The 16,628-nt window shown below is 35.6% G+C and overlaps 1 non-coding gene across 1 annotated transcript; it reads right to left on the bottom strand.

Moving 5' to 3' along the window:
• Positions 1 to 16,276: 16,276 nt before the first annotated feature.
• LOC141676330 (small nucleolar RNA R71) lies at positions 16,277 to 16,383 on the bottom strand. Its single transcript, XR_012556927.1, has one exon. It is a non-coding gene; the product is annotated as a small nucleolar RNA R71 (small nucleolar RNA).
• Between the last annotated feature and the right edge of the window lie 245 nt (positions 16,384 to 16,628).

The following is a 16,628-nucleotide window of genomic DNA, read 5'->3' as shown; positions in this document are numbered from 1 at the left end:
AGGCATAGTTCACCTTATCTTCAGAATTTGAAGTGTCTGCCCAGTTTTTCTTCTTTGTGATAAATGCCTGGCCTTTATCACCTTTTCCTTTCTTGTAGTCAGGAGAGATGTGGCCTCTTTCACCACAATTATAGCATTTGACATTTGAGTTATCTCTTCTGTCAGACTTTCCTCCTTTGCCTTCAGACTTTCTGAACCCTTTCTTTTCAGAACTTCCACCTTTCCTGGAAAACTTCTTGCTCTTTGTAAATTTCTTGTAGGCTATCTTTGTGATACCCTTCACCATAAGAGTACACAGTTGCATCAACATCAACTTCAGATAAATTTTCATATTCTGAATCATCATCATCAGAATATGATGACTCTGAATCAGACTGTATGGTGAGAGCCTTTCCTTTGCCCTTCTTTTAGACAACCACTCTAGGAGATTCCTCCTCAGCTTTAAGATCAACTGTCTTTGACTTTCTTCCATGCCTTTTGCTCCTTTGATCCATCTCAATTTCATGAGTCTTGAGCATACCATAAAATTCATCAAGAGTAGTTTCAGCAAGGTCATAGTTGTCTCTTATGGTAGTAGACTTCAAATCCCAATTTTCAGGAAGAGCTAAAAGGAATTTTAGATTTAAATCTTTAAGATCATATCCCTTGTCCACCAGTGACAAATCATTCAAGAGTTTGGCAAATCTGTCATATAAATCAGTTAATGACTCATCAGCTTTTGAGTCAAAGTGCTCATACTCTTGAGTGAGTAAAGTCTTCCTGTTCTTTTTGATTGCATCAGTTCCTTGGCATCTTGTCTCCAAAGCATCCCATATCTCCTTTTCAGTCTTGCATCCAATTACCCTGTTTGACATAACATTGTCAATTTCACTATAAAGCAGATGCATTTCCCTTGCATCCTTGGCAATAGATGAGATGTCTTCAGTTGTGTACTCACTTTTCTCCTTTGGTATCATCTTTGCTGGTTGATCAGCAACTGCAACAGAAAGCTTGGTAGGCTTATATGGTCCATCATTAATTCTATCAAGGTATTCTGGATCTGTGGCTTCCAGAAACATAGCCATCTTTACCTTCCATATAGGATACTCAGATGCTCTCAGTATAGGAACCTTAATACTCTCATATCGACTGTGAGTTTGATTATTTTGAGTATCTTGAGTTTTGGTGGGCTTAGGTGGAGTTTGTGTTTCTTCAGACATGATTTTAAACTGGATCTAACTATTTGTAAATCAACAGAGAGGCTCTGATACCACTTGATAGGTCACACAACACTATAGAAGGGGGTTGAATATAGTGTTTATACAATCAAATCGATTTAGAACACAAGTATGTAACAATAACCAAGTTTATTCAATATAATAAGCTCTGTTACAAAGTAGGTTAAACTACTCTCTCAGTGATAAACAATATCACTAAGAGTTGCTAGGTTACAATGTATAATCTTCCTCGTGAATGATAACACTTATAGTGTAAACCCTAAGCTGTGTTTATATAGTACACAGTTAAAAGATATCTTCTAATTAATATGGAATATAATTATGTCTCCTAAAATATATCAATCAGATATTATCTTCTACAAGTCTTCTAGCTGTCCAACTCTTCATGCATATCTTCTATTGTTTTAGTCATGATCCTCTCCTGTAAATCAGCTGCATTCCTAATCTGAAGTACCCGCACTTAAGTCCTGAAATAAATCCTGACGGCCTTAAGTTCTGATATAACTTATGACTTCAGTATGTCCTGATTTCCAGTAATAAGTCCTGATGTTATGTTCTGAAACTAAACACAACAGATTAGACGTGACATCTCAAATATATCTAACAATCTCCTCAATAAAACCAGTATCTAAGAGCTTCTCTACTTCTTGCTTAATAGCTTCCTTCCTTCTCGGAGCAAAGCTTCTTTTCTTTTGCTTCACAGTCTTTCGATTTGGATCCACGTTCAGCTTATGAGTGATCAGTTCCGAGTCTATGCCTGGCATATTAGCTGCCGACCATACAAATACATCACTATTCTCTTGTAAAAACTTCACCAACTTCCCTCTAAGGGGCTCCTCTAGTGACGCTCCAATGAAAGTTACTTTCTTAGGATTCTTGGGGGCCAAAGGAATCAGAACCAAGTCTTCTGTTGCCTTCCCTCTTTTCTCATCATTCTTACGGATATCCAGATCTTCAATAGGCAGAACCTGCCCCCCAACTCTATCAGCCCTAAGAGAGGCCACATAACAAATCCATGCCGTCTTTTGATCTCCTCTTTCTTCTCCAATCCCATTCCGAGTGAGAAACTTCATCACTTAATGGTAGGAAGAAGGGACTTCCTTGAAAGCATGTATTCCCGTTCTTCCCATGATTGCATTGTAAGTTGATCCAACCTTTACCACTACAAAGTCCAACATCTGTGTTGCTTGTCTTGGTTCTTGACCTATGGTTATTGGAAACTTTATTATCCCTTCCAGGGGGCACTCCACTCCCGCGAATCCATATATCAGCATATCAGTCGGGGTTAATTGAGAATCATTGTAACCCATCCTTAACAAGGTATCATGGAGCAAAATGTCCACCGAGGAACCATTATCTACAAGGACCCTCTTCACCAGGCTGTTCCCTATTATCGGTGTTATGACCAGCGGATCATCATGAGGAAATTTCACACCCCCAAGTCAGAATCATCAAATGCCATTATCACTCCTGTCACATCCCTCTTCAGGGCTTCCCCAACGATATGCATAACTTCTCTAGTATATGCTTTCCTTGAGTTTTTGGATGAACCAGCAGCAGTTGGTCCTCCGAAGATTGTATTTATCACAGGCCCTCGGGGTCGTGGTCCTCCAAAGATTGCATTTATCACCGGTCCCCTAGGCTGGGGATTTCGCCCCTGATCGTCTTGGTCCCTCCTACGATCATCAAAATTATTTAATCCGTTGTTATTCCTATCTCCTCCATCTCTAGTGTACTTGCTCAACCTTTCTTTTCGAATGAGGAACTCTATTTCATCCTTCAATCGTCTACACTCATCGGTGTCATGGCCATCATTCTTGTGAAATCTGCAATATTGCTCTTATCCAGCTTGGTAGAATCAGCCTTCAAAGGCTTAGGCCAATGAACATCTCTGTCCTTCTCAATTTCCATCAAGATCTGACTCCTAGGAGCATTCAACTTAGCATATTCAGTGAACTTTTGTCCTGGTCCTCCTTTTTTTGGGGTTGAATCATTTCTTTGCTCAGTTCTAAGATACTTGTCCTTATCAATATATTCCAGATCAGTTTTTCGCTTCTTGCCACTAGTGGGCTCATTATTCACTACCGTCTTCCTCATGCTCTCCTCCACTTTGATGTACTTCCCGGCCCTGTCTTGGAGCTGTAACATGCTTTCAGGGGGCGCTTGGCTAATGACATCTTGAAAAACTCGTCCCTCGTTCCCTGTTGTAGTGCTATCATAGCTACCTTATCATCAAGGTCTGGGACCTTCAAAGCTTCCTTGGTGAAATGATTCAGATAGTCTCTCAAGGACTCTTTTGCTCCCTGCACAATGCTCATGAGGGATGCTGAACTTTTCTCATGCACTCTCCCACTGATGAATTACTTAATAAAAGCTTGACCGAGCTCTCTAAAGGACCCAATAGAATTCGGAGGCAAACGGCTATACCATCTTTGAGTCATTCCCGACATGGTTTGTGGAAAGGCCCGACACCTAATAGCGTCATTCACGGGCTGCAACAACAATGCATTAGAGAATGTCCTGACATGATTAGCGGGGTCTCCAGTTCCATCATAAGCTTTGATGGTGGGAATCTTAAACTTCCTTGAGATATGGGAATTCATTATCTCTTTAGTAAATGGTGGAGTGGGATCGTCAGGATCTCCTAGGGGTAGAAGATCACTTGGATCAGCCCTTCGGATAACAACCCTTCTCTGATGTGGACCATCCAGGTCTATGATTGGAGGAGGATTTCTCCTCCTCATGGTAGCGGGGGTTTGGGGGTCAGGTGCGCCTCCAGGTCGCGCTTTAGCCTTTCAATCTCAGCCTCGCGAGCCCTGATTCTCTCTTGCACATTTTGGAGATTCGTCCCTCGGGTGCTCCTAGGACACTGGTTACCCTCAAGCATCGGCTCTTTGCCAGAATGCCTCCTTATTGGGGCCACATCATCATTCAAAGATTCAGAGTCTCTCTCAGTGTAAGGGCCAGGGAATTCTTGATCCTCCGGGATATGAGCCAAACCACGTATATATTGGGGCATCTTCCCTTGTGCTTCACTCTGATTAGCATGTCCACTTCCTCCAACCTCGGGGTAAAGGGGCCATAGGTCATCCTTGAGTGGTGGCATAGGTCGAATGCGGAGGTATCTCCACCGTTGATGAAATTATTTGGGTCGTCCTAGCTGGTGTTCCTTCAGGGGCATTGTTTCCACTCCGTGTTCCCACCATGGTTGTTGTTATGCTTTCCAAAAGATGGCGCCAAATGTTATTGATTGAAAACTAGGGTATATTAATTACTGTATTTATTACTAGGGTTTGTGAGCTTCGAGGCTCGATTTGACTGCTCTTATATCTCGTGACTCGATTTGCCTTAACAAGATGCCTATGTACCTCGCTAATTGCCAAGGATCAAGTCAAAAAAAATATAGCTCTGTTTGGTGGGGGTGATACCCCTTATATAGGTGTTGGGAGTCCTTGAATTGGACTGGAGTTGGGAGACTTGATGGACAAGTCTCTGAATTAGAATGGACTTTGGAGTCCTAGGAAGTAGGAAACTGATTCCTTATCCTATAAGATCTCTTGGAGGTCAATCTCCAAGGAATCGTGTCCTTTGTAATAACCCCAATTTTTTTGAATTTTTTTGAAACCCTTATGAATAGTGATTTTGCTGATTATGCTGAATAAGAAAACTTTTCATGCCACACTATGTAGGGGTTCTTCTATTGTTATTCTGAGATCTTATTAGTACTTTATATGGGATATAAGTGTATGTAAAGATCGTCAGAATCCAAATTCGAACACTTTGATTTTTCCCGAAAATCCACCAGATACCGAAAGAATTGAGTATAAGGTAACATGATTAAAAGGATTTAAATTCAAGGATTATAAGAGAGGATCATAAAAGGAATATAATGTATTGAGAAAGGTTAAGGGAACCCAAGTAATAAGATCCCGGGTATGATCCCTCAAACGATAAACGAGAACGAAAGTTAAGCGAACCGTATAACAGATCAGCGGTCATTAGCCAAGTAATCAAGAGCTAATCAAAGAGGTTAGTGATGATGATGTCACCACACCAACAAGAAGATGACAAGTGTGGGAAGATGACATAGGAGGATGACCTAAGCATGACCAAAGGGAAGGTATTGTTGGTTGATTTCAAGCCACACAAATTTTACCATGGTTAAAAGGTAATTAACAAAACAAAAGGATATCAACCAAGCCTTTTATGCACAAAGATCAATAAAACAAAGCAAGCTTCTCTCCCCCCCCCCTTTTCATCTTCTTCATTTCGAATTTTTCACCAAAATGGTGAATTAGAAATTCAAAACACAAGCTATACTCCATGGAAAATTATAAGGTTTGTTTCTTTGGATCCTATATTTCATAACTAAGAAGTGCAAGTAGTTTGAGTGCTTGAATCAAAGGTTTTCTATCTCAAACAAATCATTTTATTTTAGGGTGAATAGTAACTTTCAAGAACAAATTTTTGATTCTTGATTTTATTTGCAAGGTCAAGGTAGCTTAAGCATATATTAAGGCTTCCATGGACATTCCAAGGATCTTTCATTGATTAAAAGCTTCAAGGAAGGTATAACTCTTCATGATCTTAGTATTAAGATTGTTTGATATAAATGATTATGATGAAGGAATGATAGATTAAGTGTAGTAGTTGTTTTGTCATGTTGAGATCTTAGTGGTTAAGTGCTTTTGTTGATTTTGGAGTTAAAAAGTAGCACTAGTTGTTCTTGATGATTCATGGTGTGATTTGAGATTGGTTTAAATGGTTTAAAGTGGTTGATGAGTGATATGGTCATATGGTTGTATTGGGATTGATTGGTGATGGTTTGGTGTTGAATTGGTTGGTAAACTTTTGGGAAATCGCGTAAACATAGCCGTCGTAATGTCCGATTTACTTTAGGCTGTTTTTGTTCTTAACATTAGGACCCGTGAACTCACTGCTAGGTTTTGACCATTGCAATGATTAGATAGTTCATGTTACGAGCTTCGTTTTGGTATGTAGTTCGTTTGATTCCGATGTACGGTTTAGGAGAAACGGCCGTTTTAAGTAACGGCGTTTCACGACCGAACCATTACCCCTCGCCTTACTTTGAAACCTTGGTTAAGGACCTTAAATGACTAATTGAGGTAAGAAACAATTATGTAAAGTGGATTAGGCAGTTGGTAAGGTACTCGTGAAAGAATCGCCTTTAAACCCTTAATGGTTAATTTATTAAAAAATGGTGGAGCCGAGGGTACTCGAGCGACTTAAGTAAATCGTTAAGCGCGAATGCGAACGTTAGGACTCTAAATGGTTAAAGTCTAGTTTCTTAAGAGACCGGGGTTTAATTCGGACTTATGTTGTTGTTCATAGGTTATCGGACCCACTCTAAGCTTAAGTCTATCCGGGAGCACTCAGGCAAGTTTTCTACCCGTATAACTGTTGTTGTGATGTATATGTGTATATGCATGATCTTGCGATAAATGCATATTTGTTATTAGCAAATTCTTGCGATATATTGGAGCATGCTGATATGGTATATATGCATGTCTGTTTCGTAATCTTGATATATATCTGTTGATTCAATTGCCTATAAGTTGCATAATACCTATGCTAGAGATAAGCAGTAGTTGCGTATACCCTTAGTATAGGGGACCTAAAGGTGAACATTTTCTAAAACCGAGAGTCGATGTTCCCGAGTATATTATATATATATATATTTAAATATATATATATATATAAATATTGATATAGTTTTCAACACTATTAATCGAATAAGGTTTATTCGATAACTTTTATTTTATTTAATGAATATTATTATGAATATTCATTCGAGGGCTTATGACTCCTGTTATTTTATTTAATGAATATTATTACGAATATTCATTCGAGGGCTTATGACTCCTTTTATTTTATTTAATGAATATTATTACGAATATTCATTCGAGGGCTTATGACTCCTTTTATTTTATTTATTGAATATTATTTGAATATTCATTCGAGGGCTTATGACTCAGTTTATATTATTTAATGAATATTATTTGAATATTCATTTGAGGATCTATGACTCCGATTATTTGCTGAGATATATTCTTTATTTTATTAAAGAATAAGGTGTCGATAATCAAACTTATCTTGATTATTCAAAGAAAGATAGTACTTTCGTATAAGTATATCTTTGGTTATTTAATACTCATTTCAAGTATAAGTTTTACAACTTCTACCTCAATTATTTGTATAAAGATTATTCTTTATGGGAATATTATTTAAATAATAATATTCAGATATTTTCTAATATATTGGGACTGATTTACTTTATTAAATCAGCATTACTCCAAACACTTTTTAAAGTGTTTTCGAGTCTTTAAAATGATTTTTAAAAGTTAGAGCGGATCCCAAAACTCATTTTTATATATTTAAGATCTTCCTTTTAAAGGGGATTTAAATACTCGCTCAAAACCAGAGGGATCCGGCTCTGTGGTGTATTTTATATTCGCAACGAGGTTGCTGTTTTGATAAATGAATTGATTACTTACCCAAGGTTCGGGAAGTAAGTCCATCTATTGAGTCAGCATAAGCAACATGGGCTCAGTGGGCGTCCATGAAAGTGTAAGTGGCTCAGTGGGAGTTCATCAAATGCGTAAGTGGCTGAGTGGCAGTCCAGCATAAGGTCCTATTGCGGTCAGGGTGATGACTAGTGGGGAATTCGTCCATCTACTAGTAGAAAAGGTTACTTATTGGTATCTTTGCCTGATCAGCAAGATATCAGGTTTATGCCAAGGTTTTCTCCTTTCCAAATTCATTGGATATTGCAACTCTGTTTATAATTTTCATAACAGAGGTTTTCAAGGAGTGTATAAAATGTATATATATATAGGTGTATATATATATCGGGACTTAATGAAGTATCTCATAACTTCATTATTTATAATGATGTTCAAAGATTGAATATATTCAAATCTTGTCTTGTAGTCTCATCTATGTGATGAACTTTTGAAACTAATTATAACTTGAACGGTGGTAGGTCAAGTAGTATTTGGAAAAGATATAAGTATATTGGAGTATCTTGTAACTTCATCTTTTAAACTTATATCTAGCAAATGATTATCTTATGCATGTCAAAGATTTTCAGAAAAACGTTGAGACAAGGTTAGATATATGAGATCACCTTGCAACGATAGTTTTATACAGTTATAAACTGGAACTCTGTGTATAGTATGCATGGAAGAGGACTTCCAAGATTTTGAAAAGTACATATGTATATATACTGAATATTTTGCGACTGCATCGCATTAAGATATCAAACTTGGTCCATTTCTTTTGACCAAGACTTTCATGAGTACTATGAGAAGGCTCATATATAGTTAATGATTATACATATTATTTTGGTGGGCTTGCTGCTCACCCTTGCTTTCTTCTTTCATCACACAACAACAGATAGAAAAGATGAACAAGACCAAGCTCCCAATTCGCGGGCGGATAGGAAATGTTCCGCAGTTTCCTATAGGCGTTGATGTCGCTGTAGCTGAGGTAGGAACTACCAATAGGCTAGGCTTTCAACTTTTGTTGTACCAGACTTATGTATCTTTATCAATTGTAATAATGGCAAAGAAATGTAAATCTATTCAGAAACCCTTTTAAGGTGTAATGGCATATAATTTTGGAATAAAATGATTCGTGTCACTTTTGGATATTCATCTCTGAGACTATAACTTGTAGTGTGTGTGTTTATTGTGGGGTCACAGTACAGAGTAGTTGATTGTTTATTAAGATTGGGTGTTATTAAGGGAAATGGAACTCAGTGACAACCCGGATCCCCGACCCCGGATTTGGGGGTGTTACATCCTTGTTTGGAGTTTATCATTAGCTGATTTATCACTTATTAATTAATTGTGAAATTAATTAATATTCAGGGTTTTGTGCTTTTTTAATGGGCTTAACTGTCAAACCAATTCTGGTATAACTAATGCGATATTAATTACGTAATCAGGGTTTATTTTACTCTCTGTCAAGAAGTATGCCCTTCTCTCGGATCCTGCATTGTAGGAGGAACTAACGAAGAAGATAAAGAAGACAGTTGTACTCGAATGTGCTCTGGAAGCACAAACTCAAACTCGACATTAAAATTCTTTTTTACCAAGTGTGAAAACAATACTTTAGTTTGCCTACACAGTCGCAATGTATCATCTCTGTTTTCTACACTGAGTTCCTTACAGAAATTATTAGCAATAACCATAAGGAACCAAGGATAATACACCTCTTTAGTCCCCTTGACTAATTTGATAGAAAATTCATTTAGCAGTAGTGCACCAATGTTAATCATACTACCGGTCATTAAACTGTATGCAATTACGAGAACCAAATAAGTCACCGCATCATAACCAGTACATCTAGGGGTAAAAATCCTTGTCAGAGTAGTCAAAGAAATACAACCACTCTTTCCTGAGATGTCTCCTACTTATACGACTTAACCGCTTAAATCTCGAACCATATCTAATAAATCTCAACATGCCAAAAATTTCCTCATTGGTAGGCACGTTTTAAAATCTGAATTAGGCAAATGCAGTGCTTCGTTCATAACAGAGGGAGTTAAGGTATAAGAATTATCCTTGATGGTGAATTTTATTTCAGGGTGCAATCAGCTGTGCTCCACATTTTATGAACTATTTCTGCATAGATTGTAGGGCTTGCGGTGAGTGCATAACTGAGTGATGAGTTTTTCATAAAAATCATAAGGGGATGAAAGTCTGAATGCACCTATTTTTTATCCAAGAAAGCAACATGATTAGTGACTGCATATACCACCTTTCGTATCTCCATTGTTAAACTTTTCTGAGATTTTTAAACAAAATTCTTAAGAAAGATTTTCAACTGAAATTCGAGAAGCGGGGGTATAAAAGCATTACACAAGGGTAAAGTTTCTGAATTTTTTCTTTTATTATTTTTGGGATATCTTCGAATATAAAATTAATGCTATTCAAAATATGGAGTATCCTTCTATAAAAGATTATAAGGATCATAAAGTTAATCTTATGCGAAATTCCTAAGATAATGGTTGACTTGGTTGTATTATATTATATTTAACAATAAATAATTAAAATGACTTGTTTACATATATATGTGGTGATTTTAGGAAAAGTATTCTAAGGTTAACCTTAGGATTCTTATTCTCTAATTAACTAATACACATATTTTTAGTATAATTTGAAATCTGGATTGTTTTTTGAAATAATGAAATCTTGATTTCTAATAGAGCAAATCTACATATTCAGAAATATTCCTAAAATGATAGTGTCATTATATTATTAGCATTCCTCTTACTAATATCTACCGAGATTTTGATAGTAGAATATAGTTTGTTCTTTATTGCGAATGTATACACATTAAATTCCAAATTAAATACCTCTAAGTTTTCAAAATCCAAAAACATCTCTTAGAATCCAAGATTTTAATGCATGTATTTTTTGTATTTTTCTTCTTTTGTAAAAAGTTATGTTCGTAATTTTTAAATATGTACCTTTTAAATGTAAAATTTATTTTTGTAATTTTTGAAAAAGATTCTGAAATTTCATTAATTCAAACCGTCTCTTGAAACAGTCTCTATCAACAAGGGAGGGAGAGTCATACAAATATTATGATAATTAACTAAACAAGGCAATCTAGCAATCTAGTCCTACCAAAAGTGAAGAAATGTGTCTTTTAACTTGCAAAGAAGAATCTTGCACTGGTTGAGAACCTCCTTCACTTCAAGTAGATTCACCAAACCATAATTAACACTGTTAAACACCAAAAAGGAATCTGACTCCAACACAATTCTGTATGCATGAAGATTTTTCTCTTTGATCCACGATAGAGCTTCACTGACCAATGCCTCTGCTTCTAGCACCGAAGCTGGAGTCATCAGTTTTAGGATCTTGCCAAGGATAAACTCTCCTTGATGGTTTTGGAAATTTTAATACATGTGCTTTTTATATTTTTCTTTTTTTGCAATAACTTATGTTCGTAACTTTTAAATATGTACTTTCTAAATTTTAATTTTTTTCCGGAATTTTAAATTTATTTTTATATTAAATATAACTTCTTTTATGTTGACATATATTCTATAATTTAATTAATTTGTCAATAAAAGCGTGAATGAAATTATTATAATATTTTTATACCCTATTATCAAATTTCAGGAAAGCTACCAATTGATAAGATTGGAAACAGATTCTGGTAACATAAATTTTCCTTTTATTAATTCTTTTGGGGGGTACTGTAAATTGTATGACAATTTTTCTTTTTGAAAGGCTGAATCATATATCAAGGCCAAAGCCAAGATAAGCAGCACTTAGAGAATAGAATAGAGCTACTTAAAACTTTCTACAATAAAACTAACGGGAAATTAATAGAAATAACCTAAAAACACCTTAGAGCCAACGAGCTTAAACATGTTAAGGATCTTTTTTACAATCCAATATGTTTATCTTAATTTCCTCATACATTGCAAGCTCCAGAAGAACGTCATCCACCCTTATTAGATCATATAATCTAAAGTTGAATTACATTGTTAAGCTGCCATGCTATACATTTAAATTTGCTATGGCAGCGACAAGTAGTAGAGTATCTTAAAAAGATACTGATATGAAAAATAACTGCAAGCGCACAGTGATTAATTGTAGAAAATACAGGTCGATCCATAGAGAATAAGAAACTTTTGAAACCCTAACAATTAAATCAGGAGAACTAGACAATAAGATTTGAGAGTAGTTTTAAATAACCTAATTAGAAAATAGATCAAATAATATGAAAAAAATTAGGAATCTGAATCCGTTAATCAATCACAATTAATATCAACTCGCCCTAAACCAATTCATTTTTTTTCACAAATAAATTTTAATTAAGGAGACAAGCATATACAATGATACGTGTTATCTAACAATAACCTATCAAAATTTAATGGAGCAATCATAGGCTATGAAAAATAAATTCGGTAACAATAATATATCAAAATTATATTGTCAATTAAATAATTAAGAACCGAGAACAATTATGAGAATCAATTAATCGAAACAAGGAGATATTAAAAATAATTAAATTAACTTCATCTTCATCTTAGGCAAGAAAATTAGCTACGCATGCTTATAAAATTAATAAAATAATAAGCAATTAACGTATAAAATATTAAAGAATGATCTAATAAAAGGTGTGATAATTATTATATATAATATATTAAAGTGAACGTGTGTGAATAAAATTTAAAAACAAAGTTGGTGTTCGAGGATGTCAGTTGCACGTGGTGAACAAAAACAGAATATAAAACTAAAGTGCAGATAAACTGGAGCAGCCGAGAAGATAATAAACGAACCCGAAAATAAATTACTAGATCGCATAAAAATTGAGTGCATGCAAATTTAAGTGCAACTAAAATATAAAAATTCTAGGTATGTCAAATACAAGAGATGAGCCTCATATTTATAAGGAAAATATTAGGGGGGTTGGGCATTTGATTACAAGTAGGATTCTAAGAGTATTTCCTTGTATTCCTTTTTCTTCACCAACAAGTATTATATTTATCTTCCAATTCCTTTGACTTCAAGAATAATCCATCCTCCTTCCTTATTTGCACATTTTCCAGCTCAAATTCTAATTTTATTAATTTTTCTACAAAACAAAATTAAAGAATTTAATTATTAATAAAATTACAAAAAGGACAGAAAATAGGCATTAAAAGATGATAAATGTGGACCTATCAAATGCCCACATACCTCTCTTTTGCTTGTTCTCAAGAAAAATGCTACCTAAGAAAAGCCCTATGCTTCTTTTCAGTAGGCGTGACAGGAAATTTTAAGTTTACCAATCCATTAAACTCATAGACGATCTCTACAAGAAGGAGTGTTGTCTCCTAAGAATTTACAAAAGATATCTTCTAACTCTTCTAATTGGTGGTGATTTCATAGACTCTTCTAATAGTAGCCAAGGTGTAAGTATCAACAATCCACATATATTGACTCTGAACATTTCCAAAAAATCCCAATGTGTGTCATGAAAGTAGGTCTCTGAAGAATCAATTGAGTAAGTAAATTTCCTCTTTTTCAACTAATATTGAACAGACCCAATCTCCATCAAAACAAGCATCTAGCCAAAATTCACAGTTTTTTTTTTCTTTATTCTAATTGACTGTGCAATGTCAATTTTCTTAGGCTTTCTATATTACCCATGTAGTGAGCTTTGAGCCAATGACTCCCAAACTAGATGGTCTTAGGGCACTAGATTTTGAAATACCCCTACGGACTTAATTAATCGTGTAACAAAGGCCACAAAATAAGACTAGTCAATTATACTATTTGTGCCCATCATCTCAATCTTTTTTTTTATTTGTGAGGAATATTTGGTATTGAAGTAGTTTATTCAATCATTTTTTTATTTTTTTTAAACTCATGGTTTGGAACACATCTGCTAATGATTTGGTCTTAATGATACTTAAAAACATAGGGATCACCCCCAAAAGAAGTATTTGGCTCGTGAGAGAAATTTGAATTTTTCTTGTTTAGACCAATGAGAAGAAATGTCACCAATGATAAGGTAGTTAACAATATCAGCAAACCAAGGAATGATAGATATGGAAAGAAGTTTATCAGGAAAAGACTCATCCAAAGGCATATTAATAGTGGACTCCATTACTAAACGGGAAAGATGATCATCAACAATATTTTTAGAACCCTTCTTATCTTTAATTTCTAGGTCAAACTCTTGGAGCAACAAGACTCACCTAATCAATCGGGCCTTCGAGTATTTCTTAGAGAAGAGATATCTAAGAGCAGAGTGGTCTATGTAAACAATGATTTTAGAACCTATAAGATATGACCTAAACTTTTCAAGAGCAAAAACTATCGCTAGAAATTTTTCAGTGGTGGAGTAGTTAAGTTGAGCATCATTAGGAGTCTTACTAGCATAGTATATGACATGAAATATTTTATTGATTCTTTGTCCTAAAACTGCCCCTATAGCATAATCAGACGCGTCACACATAAGCTCAAAAGGTTGATTTCAATCAGGGGAATGAATGATAGGCGCTGAGGTCAACTCTTTCTTAAGATGTTCAAAATTTTTTGATAAGTGGATTTTATATCTACTTGGAACACTTTATTAAAAGCTTAAGTTGGTGTTTTGGACTCAAGTTGTTGGTATTTTTGATATATTATTGTGTTATTGTATTTCAGACATCAGTTAAATGAAGAAAGGAGCTTTTCAAAGAAATATCCTAAAAAGAGATCAGAATTGGAAGCCTAGGCCATTCTCAAGTTATAGAAAATCTCGTTAGGTTCGCGTGGGTAGTTAAATCTCCTATTTCTGATGAGCAGAACTTAAGATACGGTCAAAAGAAGAATTGTCAGAATATTTCCAGAAGGCCAGCGCGGACGCGCCAGAACCAGCGCGGTTGTGCCAGAACCAGCGCTGTCATGATCCAGAAATCACTATTCCAGCACGGACGCAGCCGAAAGTAGCGCGCCCGCGCCCTGTTTCTGCACCGGAATCCTGATTTTAGTCGAAATTGAAGATTTTGAGAGTCCTGGTCATCCTAAAGCCTATATATATCAGTAAAAAAGACGTTTTGAACAACAAGGAGCGAGGGGAGAGCAATAAGAAGACCTATAGAGCACGAAACGGCTACGGAGAAGAATACTTTTATATTCTTCAATATAATTGATACTTAGATGCTTGTTTTCGATTTGTCTTTGAACCCTAATACTCTTATATTATTTATTATCATGTTTTTATTAGAACCCATGGTGACAATGAGTTTGGTTATGAACTAATCGTTATCGTGGGGTTGTAACGGATTTACTTATGGATTTCTAGAGTTAATTTATTTCAATATCTTGGTGTGTGGTGATTAATTGATATCCTAGTATGGTTGTTCTTATTCATCTTATCTGCGTAGCTAACATATAAGATATCATGTTAATCTCTATTGAAGGGACAATGAATATAGAGGTTTAGAACTTGCCATGCTAGCATATGTTCATGTATTGATTATGCATGATTCGTAGATAATTTTAACCATCTTACTTGTCCTATGTAATCACGATAGATAACTTGTTCATTTAACCTTTATGTTGTCAAATTCTATAAACATATAGGGTCTCAACATAACTGGTGTCTATTCAGCTTCTATCTCTTTTGTGGATGTCTGGTAGTAGGGTTCTTATACAATGAAAGTTAACATTTACTAATTTCATGTTATCTGATTAGTTGTCATCACCATTGCATGCTAAGGTTAAGAACAATGACTGGGAATGAAGTAGTAATGAAGTTAGAATCCCATATTTATCTCATATAGTTAATTCAATCACTTTTATTCTTAGTTAATTGCATGTTAGTCTAAGCTTAGTTATAAACATCTCAACTTGTTATTGTCTTAGTAATGAGCGATAGCCATACCATTGTTGCATAGGTGCATAATCTTAAGTTAACTTAAAAGAGTCTCTGTGGGAACGAATCTGATTTATATCTTATACTACTTGTGAACGCATATACTTGCGTATAATTTTAGAGCGTGTTTTTGCCCTAACAAGTTTTTGGCGCCGCTGGCGGGGACTCGGTGTTAATTTTAGTTTATGTGCTTGACATCAGTGGTCGTTAAAGTTCACTAACTCAGATTCTTTAACTTTCACAATTTACTTGTTTGTGTTTCAGGTACTCATTACAATGGGAGATCCAGCAGCACCAGCGAAAGCGTTGATGGATTTTTCTCAACCCAAGATCAATGACATTCACTCTAGCATTGTCAGGCCAGCGATCACAGCTAATACCTTTGAAATCAAGCCTGTCATGATTCAGATGGTACAAAATTCAATACAGTTTGGGGGTTCTCTAACGGAAGATCCTAATATGCATATTAGGGAATTATCAAGATCTGTGACATCTTCAAGTTCAACAATGTTTCTGAAGATACTGTCAAGATGAGACTTTTCCCTTTATCTCTGAGGGATAAAGCTAAGTGCTGGTTACACTCTCTACCAGCAGTATCTATCACTACTTGGGAGGATATTGCTCAGAAATTTCTTACTAAATTCTTCCTTATGGCGAAGACAGCTGTAATGAGGAATGCTCTTACTCAATTTGCGCAGGAAATGGGAGAATCTCTATGTGAAGCTTGGGAGCGCTATAAGGAGATGCTTAGGAAGTGTCCTCATCATGGAATGCCTGATTGGATGATCATCAATTGCTTCTATAACGGTTTGGGAGCACAGTCAAGACCCATACTCAATGCAGCATCAGGTGAAGCATTATGGGCAAAGAGCTATGAGGAAGCTTATGGTCTAATTGAACTGATGGCTGCTAATGAATATCAGTATCCAACCTAGAGATTACCACAGAACAAGATAGCAGGAGTTATTGAAGTGGATACAGCTACGACCATCACTGCTCAACTAAAGGCATTGTCTA

This window comes from Apium graveolens, chromosome 7, assembly GCF_009905375.1.
Source record: "Apium graveolens cultivar Ventura chromosome 7, ASM990537v1, whole genome shotgun sequence".
In the NCBI taxonomy this organism is placed as follows: Eukaryota; Viridiplantae; Streptophyta; class Magnoliopsida; order Apiales; family Apiaceae; genus Apium; species Apium graveolens.
The sequence above is the reverse complement of the archived record's forward strand: the minus strand, read 5'-3'. Positions and strand labels throughout refer to the sequence as shown.